Here is an 8996-nt window from a genome sequence, read left to right as displayed (position 1 = left end):
ATGCCCTATCCTCCAAGTCACTGATCCTTCTGCATGGTTGAATCTACCTTTAAAACTCACTGTTGAATTTCTCAGCTCAGTTATTATATTTTTCAACTTTAAGATTCCTGTGTGTGTGTGTGTGTGTGTGTTTTGGATGGTTGCTATTTCCGTGTTGAACTTCTCATTTTGTTTATATATTGTTTTCCTAATTTCATTCAGTTGTCTCTGTGTTTTCTTGTAATGCACTAAATTTCTTTGAAAGGATTATTCTGAATTCTTTGTCTGACAGTTTATAGATCTCCATTTCTTTAGGGTCAATTATTGGAGCTTTATTAGCTTCCTTTGGTGGTGTCATATTTACCTGATTTTTTTCATGATACTCAATTCCTTACATGGGTTATCTGTGCATTTGAGTAATGGGGCTCCTCTTCCAGATTTTATAGGTTTTCTTTGACAGAAACGGTCCTTTACCAGTCAGCCTAGTTTTGAATTCTAGGTGTGTCTACTGGTAATACCCTTGGGCCAGTGGGGCCTGCTATTACGGTCTGTTTTGGGGCAAGGAACTGTTCGAGCTCTGAGGATGGGGATATGGCAGTGTGCCACTGGCTGAGAAGAATTGGATAGGACTGTTAGCTTGGTTCCCTACCCAAATGAGGCTGAAGAATGGACTCCATGGTTTCCTGGATTCTCTGGTCATGCTTATTAGATGGGCTTAGCCTTACCCCCCTGCCTCCATGTTCTAGAATTTACTCAGTGATGTCTTGTTCTTGAATAGTTGTTAGTTGTTCTTCTTGTGAGAGAGAGTGAAGTCAGGAACAACCTGTGTTGCCATCTGGATGACATTGTTCTCCTAGCTCTTAATTAAAAAATAAATTAGGTATATATATATATTTTAATTTCTCTTAAAAGCTACACATGTTGAGTCAGTTCCTATACCATCTCACACAAAGAATTGTTTAATTTCCAGTAATAAATAGAACTAATACATATTTAAAGTTTCATTCAAAATCTATATAAGTTTGGTCTCATACATATGCTATTGAACAATATAGTCAGCAAAAATTTGTACCCAATAATCCAACTACAGAAGAGAATTGAAAATTCTATTTGAATTTACAACTTATTGATTTTACTACTCTTAGAATGATTCAAGATCTAATTTTGAAGTGTCACTGAATTTTCAGCTGACAGATATTCTCACCCTCTTAATATTGTAAATTTTGGTTACTTCCTTAAATGGAAATGTGTCACTTTTGAAAATAATTCGACTACATTTATTTGCAACAACCTCTCTTTAATAGGCTTATGATAAAAACTGAAATATCTATTTGCTTTATGCAAAATATTGAGCCCTGGGCAATACTTCTCAAACTTCCCTGCAAATAGGAATACTCTGGAAGCCTTGTTAAAATTGCTAATTTAGTGGTTGCATCCTTGGAGATTCTGATTCCATAGAGCTGAGGCAGGATCCAGGAATGTACATGTTATTAAGAACTCCCAGGTGATTCTGATATAGGTGGTCTAAAGGTCGCAATTAGAACACTGTTGATCTAGGACTACCATAGATTTTGTCACCCTGTTTATTATCAAGATAATCTTCACATTTTAATATAGAACCTCTTTATTATCAAAATCTCCTTCAGAGTATAATAAAGGTTGATTTCTAATAAGTTTGAAAATAAATATTACTCATACCATGGCCTGATTTAAATGTAGCTTCTAAGTAACACTATAAACTCTTGAGGCAAGTTTCCAGGACTCACTCATCGGTGTAAATAGACCAAAGGTGAATGCAGAACTCCATTCAACCAGAACTCTAACCTACTAATTTCACACACACTCTCTCTACCTTTCAGCATCCTCGTGGTTTATCTTCAGTTTAAGCTGGTTCTCCCTCCTTTCTCCCCTAACTCAGATTCTCTCTCTGCCAATTTCTTCCCTCTTTATAGACTCTTAGCTCATAATCTTCTCATGGCCTACTTTCTTTTTTTTTTTCTCTCCTAGATATCTTATCCAAGGATAAAATAGGGGAGGGTACATCCTGGCCTTTCATAGATTTTGTGGATTAAAACTGGTGGATCTGGAGGCACAGGCTAGGAAAAAAAAGTATTAGGTAAACAGAGAGAAACTTGGATGGTTCCAATGGCCAGCCCGGACTCTTCTCCCAGTCTGCTTGAGAAATGCCTGGCTTCTTACATTTTTCCCTAAACCAAACAAAACCCAGAGTCACATCTTCCTCAGGGAGACGAAAACTTAGATCATATGGCCTGTCAGAACTTGCTTATTTCCAATCTGAGTCCTATAGCCATTTCATGGCCTTAATCTACAATCCTCCTCTCTTAGGGATTTATCATACCACTGAGCAAACCAGGGTTTGCTGTCTTAATGTAGTGTAAGGCAAGTACACTGAAGTTTCAGCCAGAAGAATACCTAAAATGTTGTTAGAAATACCTTTCCGTGTTCCATTGGGAAAGCTTGTACTCTGAAAGTAATGTTATCTCGGGTGTCATCTTTAAAACAAACAGACAAACAAATCAACAATTCCACAACCCATGAAAATGATTGCTTTGCCTTCCAGACACAAACTCATGTGAGTTTGATCTAATTTACTTGTGAAATCTGGGTTTATGAATGATCCAGTTTCAGTCTCTTAGAGAAATCAGTTCTGAGTCAAACACAGACTTGGAGTGAAAATAAAGAAGACACAAAATATCAAAATCCTGTGTGTATTTAAATTTTCTGAAGTCTTAAGGAAGCCATGTGTCTCACCATCTCCATTTCAAGCGGATACAATGATCTATGATATGCCTTGCTATTTTGAGAAAAGAGGGTCTGAACATGAACTGCATCATAAATGTGCATGTTGGGAGTAGTGGTAGCATCAGTGATGTAAACAGCTTTTCCTTCCTGGAATTTTCAGACAGAAATGGGACTTCTGAAATCAGTCACATACGCACACACACACACACACACACACACACCCATAGGCAAAATATGAGACTCACCTCTCTGCTTACATGTCTTTAGCTGATATTTCACAGACAAGAAGTTTTGTGAGCCTGAACCCTAAGTGATCTGTTAATGATTTGGGATTTTAAACAGTGCCCTCTGAAAGCTGGTTCTTGTAATCAAGTTTGACATGAAAATAGTACTGTCATTAAATTCAAGGAAATGCCATAGTTTAATGCTTAATCACATTACATTTAAGATAATTTGTATGTCATGAAGCTGTATTTTGGAAACATGAATGCGAACTTTACTACTGAGCAGACCATATATCTATCTAGACTTTTAGCCTCAGAGCACTTCAGTATTGGGTTGTAGTTGCAGGAAGTTGGTGTGGAAAAAATACCTATTTATTAATTATACTTAAATGCTTTGGAGAATACATACATGTAATTAAAATGCCAATGATGACAAATAATAGTGCCATGATTAATTTCTTGCAGAGCCAGTGTCTTTCTTTCAAGGGAAAATTCTTGCCCCTTCACCTGTCTGATGAATTCCCAGGAGTATTCCTAGCCTCCAATTTGAAGCCTTTGAAGGTTGTTCTTTTTTTCAAGCAGTTCTGATTGTTTGTCTTACACATTTTTGTGTGTAGATGTTGTCTGGATGATGGAAGGTAGGGATTAAGCTGGGTTTCTTACAAGGTCAACTTACAGGGTAAATTCAGAAAGGACTGCGCAGATGATTTACATTTTCAAGCTAAATCATTAAAATTATGGTGAGTAATGCATCTTAGGAGGATATTAACATACACCTAATAGGTCACCCACACCCACAGCGGAGTTTTAGTACTTCTTAGTAATTCCATTTACTTGACATAAATGGTTTTGTCTGATTGCTCTAACCTATCATGATACCTTGAACAAAACAACTTATGTCATTCAATAAGAAGTTAGGATCCATTAAAGAGAAGCCCATTATAACATTTTATACAATCTACAATGCAAATGAGAACACTGTTTAAACATAAAAATGGGGAAGAAAACCTGAAGGAGGCTAAGTATTTTCTAAATTAAAAAAAAAAAAACTAGTCTTTACTCCTAAGATTTTAAAAATATTCTTCACAATATCAACCCAAAATTGTGGAATATGTCTTTGTCTTCCCAATCTAAGGATTCAAACTTCTCATAATGCATAGAAAGATCTTCCAGTAAGAACCCCCCCTCTACACACAACGTTGTGTTAAACTTCATCCAGTTGTTCAGCTAATTCTTGTGCTTCTCCAATTTTACTGGATATGATGTTTTTATTGGGGTTCAGGGAAGCATGGCTAATGACATCAGCAAGCTTTGTAATTTCTCACTGCCAGTTTTCTACACAACTTACACTTTTGTCACTCAAACTGCACCAAATTGCTCCAACAATTAATCTTAAAGCGCAGGAGCAGGGGGACTTTTAAATGGACCCCTTCTTGGGATTTTGTGTTAAAAACAGGAAAGTTCCCATGAGTGAAGGGGGGAAAGTGAGCTTCTCCAGCCCCTGCTCTCCCCCAGGTCTCACTCTTCTCTGCCACCCCCCAAAAGGAATGAATTACATTTCTCTTCTTGTCCTTTAAATGAATAGCATAGTTTGGGTGAAATTATCGGGCAATTGCATGCCTTTTATGCAGATAATGCTATTTGATGAAAGCGGTGTTTTGATCTGCTAAGGATAATACAGATCCAGGGTTGGATTCATTGGTGAGAGTAAAGCTGTCTTCTGTGATAACTTCATCTCAGCATGAGGTCAGACGGGGAAAACTGGGATGGGGGATTAAAAAATGACACAGTCGGAGCAGTATTCAGTTCCCTGCTGTGCTCCTGGCTGCACACTATAGCTTATGTTTCTGATCTGTTATGGTATTGTCTGCCTTTCTCTCTCAGAGCAGAAAGAGATTGCTTAAAACTTTTCTTTTTTCAGCTAGAGGGATTAGTTCTGTGCAGCTTTTTTAATTAAAGAAACTGTATCTTTTTCAAGGCAATTTAAAGCTGCAAGGGAAGGACCATCAACATCCATAACTCAGTACTATTATCTGTAACAAAGTGTGAGCTCTAAATTTGATATTCAAAAATAGGAGAAGGAAGCTCTAGGATTCTGTTATGTTTTGAACCTTCCGTGATTGTGCGGGTCCCCAAATGAGGAATAGCAAATAAATTATTTTGTATAAGTCCTGAATATGTTTCCATAAGTAGCAACTTCCAGCCGCTTTGCTTTTTAGCGAAGCTGAGCTTGCTTAATTAAATCTTCATGATGATAGCGAAGTGCACTTGAAAATTGTGTAAGAGGAAATAGGTTTGACTATATATCTTTTTCTTTACCCAGAGATCATTTTTAAACATTTCCATCCTGCTGAAAGTGATAACAGTAGAAAATGTCTGCTTAATAAGGGCAATTTGCATTTAAACAGTGCAAAGTACAACATTATGGTACTTTATCACAAAGAACCTCCGCGTTTGTGATAAGTGGTCATCATCTTTATTAATCTGAGGGGAGCACGGATTGGATCTATCCAAAGTGATGATGAATTTGTCAGGACGTATACATTTGAGTTGAATTTATAGCTCAATTTAACCCAGGTTAATGTCGAAAATCCTCAAATGTTTCAAATAAGGCCCATATGGTTATCACTTTACAAAGCATACAGGCTCTGTGCTTTGGTTGCTACATACACATCTCCAACTAAATTCCATGCCAGATCAATTAGAAACAGTCCTCCTGAGCGGAGAGGAACAAACAGAGATTGTTTCCCCAATACCAGCTGAACCCTTGTCTTGAAGAAATGAAAAGCAGTCATCTTAGGTTCTACACTTCTTACCATTAAAAGTCCAGAGGAATTCGGTAAACAATAAGGGTGTCATAGTATCGTATTTAGTAGAACATACTTAGGGTATCTGCATTTGATCAGTGCTTACTACCAATTTTTCCAAATTTCCGTATATGCTACGTCTTACTGAAAAAGAGGAACACAAAATTTGATCTCTTTCCTTTTCCCCATTATTTTTGTCTTTACTTCAAACTGTGTGTCTGAGAAGTCAACCAAGTTCAGAGGTGAACTGATGTGGCTTGATATCATAACTGGAATTTTTAAATGATGTGCCATTAAAAAATGGATGGGCAGAAAAGTGGAAAGTGTACTTAATAAGTATATTCTTGAAGTCAATTTTATTTATGACCCATCCTTTAAAAAAAAGTTGGAATGACTGAATAGGGTGAAAATATTTTATTCATGCATTCACTCATTCATTCAACAACCACTTAATGAACATCTTCTGTATGGCAGCCCTTTGTGCTGGACCCTGTGGTTTTAAAGAGCTATTGCAAAAGGCCCATTTAATAAAATAGTGCCATCGTTTATTACATGCAGAAAATACTATGGAAGCCCTTCCGAGGGCTTAATGGGTGCTCTAATAAATAGGAGCTCCAGAGGCTGAGAGTACAGGACGTCCCGGACTCAGGAGTCGACAAAGGGAGGACGGAGTAGGACACTCCTGGGAAATGAGAAGATGCTCAGTGAGTCTGCAGCTGAATGTAGTCACTTGATGCCTACGTTTTTCATCTATGTCTACAAGTTAACTTATAGACTGGATCCCGAAACATCTAAAGGACATCATATTCTTAACAAAACTGTCCTCTGTCATGAATTTATAAACCTTGCGCAGCTAGCGTCTGCCTTAAATACACCATATACTGTATACAGTGTGTACTGTAAATATGGTATAGATACTGCTTATCAAAAAGCTGTCCACAGAAAACATGACAGATTTTAAAGGGTACTCCGTGGTAACTATTAAGTTTAAAGGTTTTTTATCTTTCAGTGTGGGAAAATGTGGCATGCTTTAAACACACATGTGGACTGAAACCAAAATGGAAAGTGCCACGTGTGGAAAGACGCTTCTGTGTTCAAAATCCTTCGAGGAACTGGGTTTTCTATGTGACCGAAGCAAAACCAAGTCGGCAGTGGGGTTGGGTTCCATGCATGCCTTTTCACCAGAGACCAGAGCCACGTGGAGCCTCTGTTTACGCAGTGGAACACAGACCAATGTACTGGAAAAGCAGGGCCGCATTTAAAGGTTGGTTTGTCTGATCACCAGTTCGCTGGATAGCTCCAAAAGGCATGTGCATTGAGAGAGGCCTGTCCTGCTTTAATGAAGGTAATGAAAGCCTGTTTTCCACCGCCAATAGTCATTTAATTTTATGACTTGATCAGTGATCAAATCAGAATGCTTGTTTTACAGTTTCCCTCAACCTAACAGCCAAGGGAAATCAGTTGATTATTTTCCCAGGAGAAGAAACAACAAACACCTGACAGTAACTTTAGAGCTACTTGAGAGGCTTCTGTGTAACAGTTAAGTTCTAGTGCTGTACATTGTTCTAGGTTAGTGGTCTGCTACCTGCAAACTGATTTGTTTAACCAGCATCCTCCAAAAGTGCCTAGGACTCACCTTCTTCTCCTGACTGCCAGCCTTCAGGCTGTTTTAAGCTGCTCATCACTTACTGTTCTCAATTGAGACATAACCTCCTTTTGGAAGTATGTAGATTATTGGCTTGCCTGATCTTTTCAAAGGGTCAGTGGGAAGGTCTAAGAGTCTCCACTATGGCTCCTTCAGTCATTTCCCGCCTTCCTTGTCAGTGCCAGAACCCTTCAGGCCGGAGGGGTTGCAGCCGGATTTGAGCCCTACAGTCAGGCCATTCTTGCCTCCGTTTGCTAGAGCCGATGTAGTAAGTCCAAAGAATGCCCATGAAGTGGAGCGGTGCCCAGGAGCCTCCTTGGAGAGCCTCCTACCTGCCTGACCCCGTGCCCCCTTCTGCACTCCTGAAAGCCCCGCCTGTCAAAGGAGGATGTAGCCTTGGAGGCCAGCTGCGCCCCACGGGAGGGAGGCCCAAGCGGGGGCTTCAGGCTCGACCTGGAGAAAACCGACAGTCCCCAAAACATCAGCCTCCAGGGAAGGCTTCCGTGATGCTGACTTACATGGATAGACATCCCCTTCGAGTGCGGAGCGACCCTCGCCTGAGGTGGGGAGTTGATGGCGCGACAGAACAGCGCGGTGGGCCCAGCCTCCGCAGCAGGGCAAAGCACGGGTCCCTTTCCCACCCCACCTCAGTCCTGAGGGCATGGTCAGTTCCTAATCCCAAAGTGGTTCGGTCCATTATCTTCCTCCCCAAGCATCCTGTAGAGGTTTGCAAGGGCCACAGGCATGCATTTCCAGGGGTGGGGTGCGGGCTGCAAGGGGAGCTCGGCAAGATTTTTTTTTTTTTTTCCGGAGAGCCGCGTATCACTGTGACAAGGGGGCCCCACGGGAGGGCGATGCCGCCAGCTCAGCCCCATTATCCTGTGCAAGACCGGCTGCCTTCACGCGGCAAAGTCACACCAGCCGCGCCCGGCAGAGTTTGCTGTGAGCGGCCAGAGGTTTGCAAAACAGACAGCCACGTCTTGCATTTCTTCTCCCGCTGGAGTTTTTATTGCAGCCGAGGGCACGGCGTGATCTACCCACCATCCCCGCCCTCCCATGACAGGAGCTCAGCGAGGCAAAAAGCCTGATGGTCACGTAGCAGGCTGCCTCTCTGCTTTCCAAGGATGCATTCGGAGGAGAAAGCGTCTGGTATAGTTTGGCACTGTACAACATCAGCTTTTCCTAAGGACCTCGAATGATGGAACTTTTTTGTTAGTGGGGGTAGGGGTTGGGGGGGTGGGTGGGAACCCAACCCACGAAGCCTCAAACTTAGCACACATAAACTGCCTGGATTTCGGGCTTCGCCTTGCGCTCACAGACCGTCGTTGAGGACACCCTGAGCGCTTTGTCCACCGGTGATGCCTGCCATAGAGTGCACGGGGCTGTATGAATGAGTTCTAGAGTATTTTGTCTGCATTGCATACAATTCGTGTGAATGTTCAACATCCCGCACTGAAAAACTTTGAATATCGTGTAACAGGGAGCTGGGCTAGAGACAAGCTTCAAGATTTATTACCATTTCTAAATTTTATGAGTTCTATTGTTTCCTATGCTCATTACCAGCTTTAGCTATAATGA

The sequence above is a fragment of the Mirounga leonina genome, unplaced genomic scaffold (assembly GCF_011800145.1).
Source record: "Mirounga leonina isolate KUSES-001 unplaced genomic scaffold, KU_Mleo_1.0 Mir_128, whole genome shotgun sequence".
NCBI lineage: Eukaryota > Metazoa > Chordata > Mammalia > Carnivora > Phocidae > Mirounga > Mirounga leonina.
This window is presented reverse-complemented; position numbering follows the sequence as displayed.